Below are 16,757 nucleotides of genomic sequence, written 5' to 3' on the forward strand. Positions count from 1 at the left end.
CCAAAGCGACCTGTCAATCACAATGTTGCCACGCCCTAATGCACACCCTGCTTTTTTCCTCTAAATACAACAATCAATTATAACATGAGGACTTAAAAAAACAGCTTTTTAAAAAAAAATTAACGGAGGTTATAAATCAAGTGAGAATTAAGGTAATTTTCTTTTAGACTTCTATCAAATCGGACTACTTTTTGCAAGCGGTGGAGTTGCCCCCTCTTCAATAAAAGAGAGAAGGGTCAGGGTATGTATCTTGTTGCTCCATGCTCCAACTCAATCTACTTTCTCCCATACCTCTAATCCTTCTTGCAAACACTTTACGCACGGTAGAGCAACTGATTTGATGGCTTCAGTTGATCAAACTATTACCGTATTACATAAATAGGTTTCAGTTCAGATCACGCCCTGCCACATGGACCGCATAGTGATTTACATAAAAGAAAGTAAGAAATCAATATTAACTATGGAATAATTACAGCCTAAACCTGAGCAACAGAGGGCATTAAAGCCTAATAAGGTCAGAGAAGCCCTCCCCCCCAATCGTTGCTACACCTCCCTCATGCACAGAAAAAAGACCATTAGTACGTGTCATGTCAGAATAAAAGATGGGGTGTTGTTAACCCTGTTTGGGATCTGTCAACACGCAATGGCCCCCAAAGGCTTTGCATTAATGAGTTAGGACAGCATTGTGTCACACATGAGATTTAACAACACAGTGCGGGGGAGGGGGGTAATTGATGTAATGGAGATGACCGGCTTGTTTTGTGTGACCTTGTCTGATCTAAATGATTTTGTTTGTTTTTTAAACCACTAGCCATTTGTAGGTCATGAAGCAACACATTAAGTAATCATTTAAAAAGGAGTAGACTTTTAAATAAGTCAAACACAGTCAAAGAATATATTTGTAAGAAATTCCTTTCCTTGATTCAGTTTCTCTGTGACCCTGCCTCTGACACACTGACTTTTTGAAGCTTCTATTAAGGATACAGTGGCAGTGATATACAACTCCTCAGGAAAAAAAAAATACTCTAGCAGTTGGTAAGAAAAATTGGAATGCACATGAAAGAGAATTTGCGGGTGCTACTGGAAGCTGTGAAATCGTTCCTTCATGTAGCGGCGCGTAGAGCCAGATTCTTTGGACGAGCACACACGAAACTGAGTTTAAAAAAGGATCCGTCATTATGGGTCATCTTTGGCTTCATTTGCCATTATGCGTAACTGTCACAAACATCCTACCCACCTAAAACACAAGGCCACGTGTTTTCGTTCCTCCAGGACAAACTGTCTCCCTACCTTTCTCCTTTTTCTTCTATCTTCCCTCACAATCTCGTCCCCCTCTTACCCACTCGACAGTCACAAAGTATTTTATTTTCTATCCAGCTGGGTCTCTAGCTCTCCCTAATCCAATCCCCCTATCCAATTCTCCGCGGCCCCCCTGTCCCCACACAGCCGTCCCTCTACACCAGGCGTCCCGCTGACCCTTCCCTCCTAACCCTGGGTCTTGCAGCAGAGCCGCTCATCCCTATCAGTGCAGACCTGTTGGCAGGAACCCTCCAGTGTTGCTATAAAGGGAAGAAGGGATACAGAGAGATGGAAAAGAGAAAAGCACAGAAAGCCACAATAACAACAATTTATATGAAGGAGGGCGCTGCTTATACAAGAACGGGAGGAAATGAAATAAATAAAACCGCTGGCCCAGATTCCAATTGTTGGGGAGATGTACCGAGCCGTGACATTTCCATTTTTGAGATGAAATGGTGTAAAATCCTCAAGACGCTGGGCTGGGAGAGGTCCATAAGGACCCACTCCCAGCCCACAAACCCTCCCTCACCCACCCCCCCATCTCTCCCTCTCTTTTCTCTCCTGCCCTGCAGACGCAAAGCACTTTCAAGACAGGCAGACAGCAGCAAACCACCTGGGAGCAGCCTCTCTCCCGCAGACTGAGTGGATCCCAGTCAAACTCTGACAGCCTCACGTGGAAGCGAGGAGACAGACCCTGAAATGTTCTGCCACCTGTCACTCAAACTGACAACGTGATGTGAAAAGAATTAAAAGCAAATAAAAAAATGATATCCAGCGTGGTACGTGCGCGGTTTCCCTGAGTGTGATGTGGTAATGTGTTTGAGTGTGACAGTGTGTGTCGCCTCGTTTCAGCTTTGCTTTACTTTACACATGCCTTTAAACGCCATTGGGATGACCTCAGTCTAACGGTTTAACCTTGCAGGGAGGCAGTTTGTAAAAAATATTGGAAACCACCAAAAAATATCGTTTTTTAAAGATGATTTTTTTTGGCCAGTTTATCCTTTTTTAGAAATACAAATTTGAAAGTGGGAGATAGAAGGGATGACCTTAGACGGGATTAGAACCTGCGTCCTCCGCAGCACAATTTATTCAACCTCAATATAGAAACATAACAAGCTATTCAAATGCATCAGTGTGACAGAAGCCGTTCACTGCATACAAATAGATAAGCTGTAATCAGTGACATCATCATTCTTTTTTTCCTAACTCATTTAAAGTTCCTTGGCTCATTGATGTGGCCTCTCTGCTCTGTTTTTCTGGCAGATCATCTGTCAATCAAACTGTGGCCCGGACGTCTTCTCTGTTTGAGTTTCTGTGGGTGGCAATCTTTTGTCTCTTTAGTCGCGGTGACTATCATTGCTCATGCTACCCAGTGATTTTTCGCTTTCCATCACACAATGCGTGTCATCGTCTCCACTAATATTTACCAATGTATAGGCCTAATGAACCCAACAACATGCTCACTATAGCAATCCACAACATCTGCACCATAGAACCTTGAGCATTGATCACACTGCTGCATAATGGGTTGTGTTTCACAATGAGGTGCAAACTGACACTGATTGAATCTGACAGGAAAACACTGAAAAAACAAGAAATTATCTGTGACCTCTAGCTTTAGGGGTTCATGTCAATAGGAGACATTTCTAATTTACTGAAAATAGCCGAGATTGGGATTGCTAGTGCATAGAATCAAGGACATGATTTCTCTCAAATCCCTTGAAGTGAGGTTGTAACTTTTATAAGCCAGGAAATTGACAGTAATTTCACAAAAACTAAATTAATTTTCTATTAAAAGTTTGCAAGAGTCAGTTTACACAAGCCCTAAGTCAAGCTGCTTACAATCCTGATTGTAATTAAGTGATTAATATTGTGTTTAACATCTTATAATTTATTTGTTCCATTTATATTATATCATAATTTGTGTATACTGAGAAAGTACTTCCAAATTGTAATGATGTACTTACTGTATGACATATTACTATGTATGTCATTATCTGAAAAGGATAAATGTGCGCCTTCGCATGTGAGCACAGTGTGATTTTGTCACCTTGAGAGTATAATCTGTGTGAGTGTCTAACGAGTTGCTGGATTTGATAAAAAAGGAACAACTCCTTCCCTTTTTTTCTGCAGGGACAAAAATGCTTCAGTGACATTCTTGCTTGTTATAAGGTCAGCAACTCTATTGGGAGTACCACAGATTTAGGGTTAGGGTCAGACTAACCCTAACTCTGAACCCACATTTTTGGCCGTGCCCTGAATGCTGACCGGAAATAGAAAAATAATATAGAGCAAATGCTTTTTCCCTTTTGTATCTGCAGAATAAAAAATGCCTCTGTGACATTTTTGCTTGTTTTCATGTCAGAAACTCCAATGGGAGTTTCACACATGTAGGGTTAGGGTAAGCCTAACCCCAACTCCTTACCCAGTTTTTGGCCTTCGCCGGAATGCTGACTGCTTCTGTATTGCTAACGCATTTTATTCAGGTGTTACTAGAATGTAGTTTTCCTGGAGGGTCCATAGTAAATCATAAATAACAAAACCACAAGTCCTGCGGAAAAGGCCTTCTCGACATTACATTTCAAAACCACCCAGTTTTCATGAGTTCTTGTATTACCATATACATCATGTTAGCTGTCAGCTGTGCTCAGGCAACATAAGGACGCCTGCAGTAAGAAACAAGCTTTACAGAATTACATTACATTTTCCTCACCAAGACGAGAATAGACGAAAACAAAGATGTCAAATAGAATTGTTTAAAATCCAAGGCTAGTTTTGCCAATGCTTGTCACAGTATCAATAGTTTGGACTGAAATACAGTCACAGCGATTCTATAGGCAGTTTGTGTCAGCCACAGTGACTGCCAGATGTCACATTGCCTTTTATCTGTGATCAGTCAGGTAGAAAACGGCAGAGCACAGGCTCCAGAGAGAAGCAATACTGGGAGCATTTCATGGAGTGCACCTGAAATGTTGTTGGTTGGCTGCATTAAGTACAGCTAAGGGCTTGTTTGTCTCCTGAGTGCAGAGGACATGGCAGCCCACCAGAGCACCCGCCCCCGAGTGGTTTAGACTCAGACCGGTTTAGTCTGGTCAGGCTGGAGGGGGGGATTGAGACAGAGAGGGATTCTAATCAGAAGCTCGTTCAGATGGGGGTCAGGAGAAGCTGCTGCCACTCCTCAACTATAGATCAACCTTCACTAACCTCAGCTTTATTTTTGGGATGCTCTTTCCCTTATATATCCTTAAGAGACAAAGATTCAAAATGAAAGATGAGTAAAAGAGACAAGAGGAAGGACGATAATTGTATGCTAATGAGCGTAATTTATGGGTAAATGGGTAAAACAAGCGAGATGTCATGACATGATATAACTGCCTCATTCCCTGGTTGATCAAATATATTTTAAATTAAAAAAAAAAACTCTTTAAAAAAAAAAAAGAGCCCTCTCCATGTAAGTTTAATTCATTATTTTGTGTTACTTCACCCAAACAAACTGTTTTAAGAGCTACAATGATTTGTGGGTTTTTAATTAGTCAATCAGAAAAAAAACTGAATTACCACACATCAAACATCAAATTTCAAGATTTTTCAAGGGGTTTCTAGGCTAAATACTCTTAAACTTTAGAAGCAAAATAAATGATAGCAAACTGAAAAATCGAGATGAATGAACGTTGCTCATTCTGGCGAAAAGAGGCGCTTGAAACAAGGATGAAACAGTCGGAAACACATGCAGAAAGTCTAGAACAAAAGGGAAAACCCCCAAATCATTAAAAGGGCCCCTATAAGTATCATCTCAATCTAAGACTAATAGAATACAAAGGTGACTGCTTATCTAGTGTGTGGATTTACCTGTTTTACATCATTCTCTATTGAATTTATTTGAGCTTTGAAGGGTTGGTTTAGATAAAGCAGAACAGTTGATGGAGCCACCTTTCATATTTTTCCGATGTTTTAAAGACAGAATGATCAATTGATTAATAATGGATAATCATGATAATGGCAATAATTAGTGCAAATGCTGTACAACAGCATTTGCAGTCAAATAACTTCAGCCTACTTTCAGCTACAGAAACCATTACAATCTCAAAAAATATTCAGCCTTTTCAGCACATGATGGAAACTTTCAACTTTTTCAAAAATATTCTGCTATTTTAACTCTTTTTTTAACTCAACGGGAACCTTCAAATCCTCTTTTACCTACACCTTGCGCCAAATGCAACTCCTTCCACATACTTTCAACTAGAGACTTCATTACAACTTTAAAATGATCACAAGACATTCAGCTATAACAATTTAATTCAGATTTTTCACATCTCGTACACTTTTTGAGATATTTAACTTAGTTTTGCAAAAACGTTCAACATGTCTCCATGAAGGCTCATTGTAAATTCAGCCTGATCTTTCCTAAGAGCAGCAGCTGCACACCTTTAATAAATATGCCAAAAATGCCACATTATTGACCCAAAAGTACACAAATAGCAGACTCAGATGCTCGTCAGGGTCCTGAGATGCTCCACGCATTGACATTTCAAACGTTCAAATGTAAGAGGTTTATCTCTCATTCAGATCAATGGAAAGGCTCTCCTCTCACAGATCACTGCACATCACCATGGAAACCTTTGATCTCTGCACACAGGTGTTGGATAACGTCGTCACCATGGACACCTTTGATCTCTGCACACAGGTGTTTTGATTAGGTGCTCAGCACAGAAACAAACACTGACAAACAGACTGGAGTTTAAAGACTTTCTCAGCCTATTATTTTCTGTCTGATGGAGAATTCATACTGACTTCATCATGTTCCACATATTTTACACATTATTGGTGACGTATGGTTTTAGTTCAAAAAATTACAGTTCAAATATTCTGCTGCGTTTCAAAGCGTTTTTACTTTCTTTTCTCTTCTTAGTACACATTAATTCACTATTACTTACATTCAAAATCCAACTCCTTCAGCCTACTTTCTGCTACGATACCATTAAACTATTAAATTATTATATATATGTCAGGACATTGAGGCTATACATTTTGTTGTTTATACCTCTTTTAAATATTAAGCTTCTTCACTATGTTTCCTACTCTTCCAGTTTAACATTTCACTTTCAAGTTTTCAACAAAGTCATTGCAATGCATTTGAGCTGTAACAATTTTGATTCAAATCATTTCACTTTTCTGCATTTCTCCGCTAAGTTCAGTAACACACTTACTTGGATGTTGTCGCTAAAAGCAGCTACAGAGACCATTCAACTAATAAAATATTTAGCTTTTTCTGCATTTTCAGCTAAATTCAGCAACAAATGTACACAGTTTACAGCATTCACACACATTTTCAGCAGGAAATGAATTTTCTAGTTGTTAATAGCAGCCCTGCATGCACTGCAAACAAAGTATGTTTCAAAGGCATTATTCAGTGAGGATTCTTTATTATAAAGAACATCCTTCTCATCATGTAAGAGGCGTTACTAAGGCTACAGCCTTCTGTTAGCCAGCATATCTGGAAGGATTAAAATCGTCCACACTGTAATCATTTTATCAGCTCAAGGCTCAGACTCACAGGCTGATACAAATGTGAAGTAAGATCAATTGGTGCCTGGTAAGGGGTGATGCATCATATTAAGCTCTCTGTAACAATAGTTTGTTTCATCTCACCCCCTACAAAGAAAACACTTGACATCTGTGATAGACCAAGCTCATCTTGAACATTTGTTCGAATAAAAGATGTACGTTTTGGACTTCAAAGAAAATCACATGTTGAGGCAAAGCCATTTGTTGTGACAAAATGCAAACTGGCACCAAAATGTCTGGTTGTGTGTGTGTAATCTTGGAGCAGTTGCTTCTTCACGCTGATCAGTGGCTTTGCAGGAGTTGGCAGATGATTAATGCAGCATTCCATTAGCCACTCACAACTTCCTCTCATTTCTCTTGGAGAATGGAAAGTTTGATAATGAGCTGTGTTAAAACAGTACTTGAGTACAATTTCAAAAGGCTTTATTTTCACTGCGAGAACATTTTTGGGTGCCTGACAGTCGCACAAAGCCCCGGAGCAACAATCCATTGTCCTGGCTTTTCCAAAAAAAAGAAAAAAACTGATGATTAAAAGCTAAATAGACACTGTGAGTGTAGGTGAATGACCTCAGGGCAAAATAAAAACAAATAAAGAGAGAAATCCAAATAGGCAAGAGACGAAGCTGGTACCTTATGACCTATTTCACACTGCATCATCCTCAAAACATTTAACATTAAAGTGCCAAGACAGGATGTTTATATCTGGACAGTGTCAAAGCAGCACATGTGTGAGTAGATCATGTCAGCAGGGGGGTGTCATCTGCATACACACTCATTCATTATTTAGGCCTTTTTTTTTCCAATGATGGTGCCCCGTACAAGGCGAGAAACAAGAAAGAACACATGACTGGCTATTAATACTGCTCATAAATCAGAAGAAAATTATTTTTATGAGACTGTTTAATGTAGTAATGTACTGGACTTGTATAGACTTAAGATAAAATAAGACACATTTGCAATAACATGTCTCTTTTCTGTGCATGTGTTTGTTAATTAATCGATCAACTAGTTAATCATTGAAATCATTTTTCAATTAAATACTTAAAAACTTCTCAGGTTATTTCTTCCCCCGTGGGAGGATTTATTGATTTTATATTTTTATAAAATAATTTGGACTATTGGTTGGAATTAGGGGTGTCACAAATACCAATATAGAAAATAACCATGTTGTTTAAAAATGTATACAATGTTAATTATACACAAATGTTAATATTGTGTGAATAATCTAGCACTTGTTCAATCATTTCAGACATAAAAACATGCACAATAAACAAAGTTCAAGATGAAGTTCAAGATGAATCTGACGTATAGCTGTTTTTTGTTTGTCTATAGATAATTAAGTTGGCCACATTATTTACCATTTAACATCTAATATTGTGACCTACACATAATCACAAAGGAATTGTTCAGTATAAAAACTAGTTTGGACTTATGTTATAAAATAACACTACCATAAGAAAATGCTGTGTCCGATTCCTTCCCCATTCTTAGTTATCTTGCCTAAACAAAAGACAAAAATAATACTAATGCAAATAAAACTTAATTGATTATTTTATGTAGTCAATTTGCAGATTTTGAAAATGTTGTAATAATTTAATTTCATCATTTGCTGAACTGGTCTCTGTATCTCACACTAACATACAAATAACTGCTAAACCAAAATAGCATCACCATGACAGCAAAAATAAGGACGGAGATTAAAACAGATGTCATTAACCATAAAAAAAACGTTTAACCAAGGAAGGACATCACACAACCTTTAGGCTTAGTTCGTCCTGGCAATCTCATCACTAAACATGAGGATGCCACCTGAAAAGTGTGGGGGAGAAAAAAGTAGAATGCAGAGAACCTGCTCTATAGCTGCAGCCAATCTTTGAAACCCAGACTGCTCGCTGCTCACTGGCAATTACACACAACCTGTTGAGTGTTGTCCCTGGAATGCGGTCAGCAAGTCGCTAGAGAATTAATGAAATGCCAAGATGGAGGGAGAGAAATTGCCTGTATAACCTATCCTCAAGGTGCCCTTGTGGTATTTCCAAGAATAAGTCATACAAGAGGAGAATATAGCAGTGCTGGTCAAAGATTGAATGTGAAAGTTGTGCTGCCTTCAACTCATAATCAACTTCTTTTTTTTACATCGGTATAAATGAGAGGGTCGCTGCCGAAGACACTGCAACATTCTCCAAAGGTCACCGGCATGAAGAGATTTAATTGCATGCCTTGGTGTCAAGCCTTTTATTAAAACAACTCATTATAGCCTGAAAGGACTCATTATTAACCTATATTCTAAATCGCTTCTTGAAGTTACACTTAAGAACTTTTTATTTCTCAATTGTATCACTGCTGTCAGTCAATAGCAAATGGGAAACAAAGAAAGGTTAAACTTACAGTAAACTGTACTCCCTGTAGGTTTGTATGCATGTAAACGGTCTGCAGAGTCACAAACCCTCAAAGTACACCCTGTAGCGAGTAAAACTCTAACATAGAAAATACCTCCCCAAAACGCCTCGTTGGAGATTTCTCATTTTCTTCCTGGGTATCGCTACGTAGGGATACCCAGTGTGGCCGCACCCTCTGCCAGCCTTTCACGAAACAAAGTTTCCCAAACCTTTCAACGATTCATGCTGGATATGTACAGCGTAGGGTACTGAAGAACGATGCTGTTCCTACTTTGTTTGGACCAGCGGGAGATTCGGGTACACAACCTGTAAGTATTCATTGTTGTTTGTGTATTTATGATGTTTAAAACAAACAAGGTATCTACCACAACTGTTTAAATGTGTAAATGTTTTTCGGACTGCTAAGTTGGGATGGCGGAGAAATGCTCTCCGCAGACCCATGCTCACAGCGTTATAAACCTTTTTCTTACTCAATATCAAGCCACACTTATTGTTTTTACTTCGGCTGTGAGTGTTTGTGTTTGCTCAGGATGAGTTTTGCTTGTTCTCGCTGTATCTATCTCCGACACGGAAGCCCTGCCTGCTCCTCACGAGCAGCTGCATGTCGCTTGACCAATCAGGGAGGGGGGGCGAGCTCCAACAAGCCGTTTAGGACAGAGAGTGAATACCGGTGAATACGAGGGCTGAACGATATATCGTGTCATGGCGATAACCGCGATATGCGCATGTGCGATATTCACACCGCAGGGACTTGCGGTTTTATTCATTTTAAATGCTAACGCACTTTAGCACAGAATTCAAAATAAAGATACCCTTATTACTTATCGAAACTGCACATACAATATATCCGATTAAAGCTGAGACTCCAAAGATTATTTAAGTATAGTATCATCACTAAGCGATCCGAACTCGCGACAGGGGAAGCAAACACAGACATCACAACACGTACCTTTACGGAGCTTTTACGGGAGATCGTCTCATCGTAGCTGTCAATCTGATCAAAAGACATGTTCAATGGCATTAAAACGAGAAAAAACGCGGCTGAATCGGTTGATCCATAGCTTAATAATGTATCTGTGGCTTTGAAGCAATTGTTTATAATCCATAATTCAATTTTTATGTAAAAATCGGAGCACAAAAGTCAGCTGCTAATGGTAGCCACCAGAGTGTATGCAGCTTCCGGTTTTGGCTACGCGTCACTCTCACTCCTTATAGAGAACCGCAGTGACGCGTCCTTAAACCCGGAAGTAAACTTCTTTCGGTTCCTTCGTCGAAAACCAATGCAAATTCTCCATAGGATTTTGGAAAATAGCTCGAAATAAGGTCTGTGGTTGACACACATTTAAGAGAGGGATCACGTTTTATTCAGCCAGATAATCTCCACATGTCAACCCTACTTTTATAATTTTTTAATCATAAATCTAGTCGCCAGAAGCAAAATGCTAACGTGATGCTATAAACGAACTACAAGCCAGTACAGCAGCAGGGCTGCTGTGGCTGCTTGCAACAAAAGGAAAAGTTGCGTGGCTCTCATGTCAGGGGTACTTGAGTGAGTGACATGCAGGCTCTGCATGCATAGCAAACCAACAATCACAATCATTCTTGATCCGATCACAGCAGGCCCCGCCCCGCTAGTTTGTAGACCATCAAAACACCGGTAAAAAATGAGCGAGGCAAAGGAGGACAATACCTTCATCTGGTTAAATATAGTTTAAAAAAACGCAATATTTATCGCAGGGGGTGAAAAAATCGCGATGTCAGTTTTTTTCAATATAGCCCTAGTGAATACACATACTACAGAGATGCTGTATGAGAAACCAATGTGAGTTTGGAAAATTGCATAATATGAATCTATTTTAGTATACCTCAACAATGGAATTATGATCAGTAGAAATGGCCATTTAATATTGTACCGTTGGTGCAAAATAAGCCAAAGTCTTCTGTTGGTTTTGTAATGTGACTTAAATCAAGGTTACATGTTTAGCCTTTGGTTTAAGACGATACCGGAAGATACTTTTCTTGTAGATATAGGTTTAGGGCAGGGCTATTCAACTACACATTCAGTTGGGCCAGATTTTATAACTACAAAATTCAGCTGGGCCAGACATTCAGCGGCCTGTAAAAAGCGGGTAGTGACACATTTTAAACCAACACATAGTACTGCGATGAAAAACATGCAATTTTTATTCATTGTTCATCTAACAAAGGTAGGTCAAAAAGTGCATAAAAACACAACAAATTAGCATTAATTTAACAGAATCTGAAAAAAAAGTGCACAGTTGTAGCATTACATTTGTTTGATTTAGAAGTCAAATATTCAGGTTATTTTTTTTTAACCAGGCACATCACAAAGTGCATTTACTGAATACAATAATAGCAGTCTTAATAAATGTCCTCACATACAAAAAAAACAGCTAAAGAGCTCCAATGCGACACAAAGAGGTAGTACTGTAGCAATACTATTTTTTCACTTTTCAAGTAATAACAAAAAAATCATATGTTTTGGTCACATTTGACCCAGACACATTACAAAGTGCATTTAAATGAATACAGAAAGAACTGTCAAACCCTTCAGTGCACAAACCCATAACAAGGGATACGGGTAACTATATGAATGAATACTACACTACACGTCTACTATAGTAAACTAGGTGCTTACTATCACCTCATTTGTGATTTGTCATCGCTGACTTTCTCGATGGGAGAAGGGACATTTTTTGTTTTGAACAAGAGCAGTGATTCTTGGCTCATAGGATGTCAATGCAATCCTAAGACTTGGTGAAGAGTGCTGTCAGTCAGGGAGCAGCGAGTGCTACTTTTGATTGAGTTCATGTGTGAAAAGCTTGATTCACATTTGTATCATGTTGATCCAAACATACTGAGCACACAGATCGCTACTTTCTGAACGTTAGGGAACTGCTGTTTTTTGACTTCACTCCAAAACTTCGCTGGCCCGTTAGTGCGCTGCATGTCAATAAGTTCCAGTGTATATTTCCCCTTGTCGATGCAGGGGACCACTTCCTTTGTTCTGGTTTATACGTCCCCCTCTATTGCAACAGTGAAGGGGTCTCTGGCAAAGCTCATCATCACCTCTGTGGGCAGAGCAAGTACATCCAATCGACCGGCAAAGTTCTCTTTCAACCTCGCAATGAAATCTGTCATCACATCCGTGATTTGTGCCGGAGATGTGATGTGTTTGGGGAGCGTCGGAAAATGCAGTATCCGACCCGTGCTCAAGTCGGTCGCGAAAAGGTCCAGCTTGACTTGGATCTGCTCCACAAGATAAATGACCGTTTTGTCTCTGTTTACGCTTCAGAGTTGAGAGAGACATGTTTTAGAGTTGCTATCATTTGGCTGCGGGAGGCTGGGCCACTCAGGAGTTGGTTCTGGGCCGCATCTGGCCCGCGGGCCGCCAGTTGAATAGGCCTGGTTTAGGGTTATGTCCCAGGGTTAGGGGTAGGGGTGTAACGCTATCCGTGTTCGTCTCATACCGTCACGGTTTGGTGCATGCAGTCACACAGCGATTACCCCTTTTTTTTTACGAGTGGGAAAAAAGTCTGTCATTCAGGGCAGTATCCACTACACTAGGAGTCGGCAAGTAAGTTTGGCCTTGGGCCAATTGTTTTCTGAGCCACTAGATGGCGGGCCGGAACATAATCAAAGGCTTATTTAAGTAATTGATTGTTAAAACATGTGACACGTGCCAATGCTTGGGGGGGGAGGGTGCTAGTGAACTGTCAAAGGGGGGGGGGAGCCTTGCTGCGGTGCCGTTCTGTGATTCTCCAGATTCTACAGATGGCCAGTCCGCCACTGCTCACAAGCTTATTAAGATCCAAAGCTTTAATGCGTTTCGAATCAATGCTGAGTACAGCCAAACTTGAGAGTCTCTTCCCTGTCATTGTAGACCGAATGCTTCTCGTTTTGCGCCGTCCCGTTAAAATGACAATCACATTTCCATTGTTACTGTTCACATATAAGTAAACATTACGTTTGAATGATTTAGTGATCTGGTGTTTTTTTTTTCAAACCACAAACCGCATGTTTGCTATTTCAGCACCACGCACTGTCCACCTACTTATTGATCAGCGTCAGTGCACCCCGCTGCCAGGTTGTGCCTGTGCTGTGGGTCATTCACTCTCAACATGGATAAAAGTACAATAAGCATTCTTCAGGTATAGGTAGATTCTCTATTCAAACATTATAGCCTATATGTGTGACTGTCGGTCCGATATTGTACAAAATAAAACAATTTTTTTTTTAAAAAACATCTCAAAATAATCTTTTATTTTTATTCTCAAAATAATTGTCCGGGCCGCCTATAGATGAGAGTAACACCTACGTCACTTCCGGGCGAGAATTACGGCCCGCCTACTTTTTAAATTGCGGTCTTTTGAATGGCGGTCAATACAAATTCTGAAGTTTTTGCCAATCCGATCAGAATTTTTTGAAAACCGTGGATTTTTGGATCTTCAAAGAGGCGGATTAAGATGGCCAGTCAGGCAAACAATTGCATTCAATCATTTGAACAAGAAAATCGGGTTCGATATATGGTTAAATTAAAATCAGTAGGCGAGGCTGTAATTTCGCCAGCTGTTACTCTCATGAGCGAGGCGTAAAATTATAGTTTCATCATGCCAGAAAGCTGCTGTGTCGTTTATTGCACCTCAAACATTAAAACAAATCCAGATTTACGTTTTTCTGTACGTCCTCTAAGAAGAAAGGACAGTAAAATAATTTATTCATTCTTGATCGCCGTTCAAATGACAGCGTTGTTTCCCCCAAAAGTGTGTGGGGCCGTAAAGTGACGTAGATGTTACTCTCATCTATGAAAATCGATAGCTTACTGCAATATTTAACCATATATCGAGCCCGGTCGTCGATTTCTATTGGCTTAAAGTGGACCTATCATGCTATATTTGAATAATATATTGTAGGGCCATACTTATATAAAACATGTCTGCAAAGTCTTTTTTTCAAAATACCAAACAGATCATGCCTTTTAGCCATGCCTCATTTTGCTCTATTTGTTCTTTTTTAGCCCTATTTTTGCAAGGGCTGAATCTGTGAGAAGTCTTCTTCGCTGCTTTTGTGGCAGACTACAGCGCCACCTACAGGCCTGGCATATGTACTACAGTGTATCCAGTGCTTTTGAATGGCAATGGCCGTGGCCGTCTCCTCCTGATAGGTGGAGAGTTGCCCATATAGGCGAAGCTCGTCGTTTCTGATGTCAGAGATATTTCAAATCTGGATCAGTCTGTATCAGATCCGTTGCAGCCCCGTTTTTAGAGATTTGGGTATGAAGGAAAAGAGCAAGGGTTGTTTTTTCTGACACTCGGTGAGTTCCCTGACACACCGGGGACACATGTTCATGTATAAAAGACGTACAAAAGTGCATTTTCCACCACACTATATATAATCCAGGGGGTGGTCTTGTTTGTTTTTGGGCTAATTATTGTCTAAACGTTATTTGTCTGTATGACACTTCATTTTTGAGAGACCATGCTTCTGATCCTGTGGATTACTTTTTGCCCTCTGCGGACCATGTCTGGCCATACAACTTTTCAAAACACACCTGAGCCACAACATGAACAGGTACGGCGAGGAGCCCCGGCCTCTACAGCCGAGAGGCTATCCCGGAGCTACAATGCGATCGGCCTCCTACGAATACACCAAGCCACCTGTGTTCTTCGTTATTGCATGACATCCCTCTGGAGCTGCTTAGACACATCAGGAAAAAGAAACGAGGAAGGAGGGGAGGCGTTCGGAATCGCCTACGGCGGAGATTCAGCCGGCCACCACTTCCATCCATCATTCTTACAAACCTGCGCTCATTGAGCAACAAAGTGGACAGACTAAGGATATACACAAGGTACTGTAATGAATTTCATGAGGCCTCTTTACTATGTTTCACGGAAAGTTGGCTTCAATCTACGATGCCTAAATCTCTCTTTGAAGTATCCGGATTCACCCTTGTTCGAGCAGACAGGGATGCGACCTCGGGGAAAACCAGAGGAGGCGGTATTTGTGTGTATATTAATGATCTGTGGTGCCGATCAAACTCAGTAAAATGTAAAACCTGGGATCCCAACGTAGAAATTCTCGGCATGACGTTAAGACCCTTCTATCTGCCTAGAGAATTTGGGTGTATTTTACTGTTTGTTGTTTACGTGCCTCCCAGCGGCAGAGCGTCACTGGCGGTAGTCTCCATTGCTGACTGTGTTCACGAGCTGCAACTCAGCCACCCCGATGCACCGGCAATAGTGCTCGGGGACATGAACCAATGTCGCCTAGAGACTGTGCTACCTGGGTTCCAACAGTATGTTAAGGACCACACCAGAAAAGACAATATCCTGGACAAATGTTTCGTAAATGTTAAAGGAGCCTACGTGACTAAATGTAGACCACCAAAACTGAACTCTGATCATAATGTTGTGAATATGATACCAGTGTATAAGACCAAACTGAAGAGAAGTAAACCGGAAAAGAAAGTAATAAGGACATGGACAAATGAAAGTAGGAAACAGTTGAAAGCCTGTTTTGATTGGACAGATTGGGACATTTTTCAGGAAGGTTCACTAAATGAAATAACTACTGTTACCAATGACTATATCAACTTCTGTGTAGAACTAGTTGTTCCCACTAAAGAAATACAAATCTATCCAAATAATAAATCTTATGTGACTAAGGATATTAAAACCGTTATAAATACCAGGAAAATAGCTTTCAAAAACAAAGACTATGGAGCACTTAAACAGACAGAGACAGAACTGAAAGTCAAATTGAGGGAATCAAAACTGGCACACAGAGAGCTTTTGGAAAATGCTTTTAAAGCCAAAAAACCCAAAAAGGTATGGGACACCATGAAAACCATGACAGGAATGTCATCCTCAGCTAAACCTATTGTGACGAACAATGAATTTTGTTTTGCTAATAAACTAAACACTTTCTTTACCCGTTTTGAGTCACTGGATAATTCTGCAAAGTGCACTGAAATGCTCGAAACCATAATACCTGCTTCCTCTGACAAAATTACCATCAGTGTCGAAGAGGTCAGGAAAACATTTCAGTGCACCAACACCAAGAAAGCGGCTGGGCAAGATGGGTGCAGCGGTTTTCTGCTGAAGAACTTTGCTACTGAGCTGGCTCCAGTGTGGCAACCCATCTTTCAGGCTTCTATTGACACGCACACCATCCCTCTGTCATGGAAAACTTCACACATCAAACCGCTGCCCAAAATGCCATGCCCAAAAGAACATAAGGACTACAGACCAATAGCCCTCACCTCAGTGATTATGAAATCACTAGAAAGAATTCTGCTCTGATTTCTTATCAGTACAACACAAGACAAACTGGATCCATACCAATTTGCCTATAAACAAGGGTGCGGCACGGAAGATGCTGTGGCCACTCTGGTTCACATCATCACTAAACATTTAGATAAACGCAACACCTATGCAAGAGCCCTCTTCCTAGACTTCTCATCAGCATTCAACA

At 40.3% G+C, this 16,757-nt stretch overlaps 1 protein-coding gene across 2 annotated transcripts in view; it reads right to left on the reverse strand.

Annotated features, from left to right (window-relative positions):
* cdh8 (cadherin 8) overlaps positions 1-16,757 on the reverse strand; it is a 132,869-nt gene that overhangs the window by 12,510 nt on the left and 103,602 nt on the right. The window lies entirely within an intron of this gene.

The sequence above is a fragment of the Notothenia rossii genome, assembly GCF_949606895.1.
Source record: "Notothenia rossii genome assembly, chromosome: 2".
Lineage (NCBI taxonomy): Eukaryota > Metazoa > Chordata > Actinopteri > Perciformes > Nototheniidae > Notothenia > Notothenia rossii.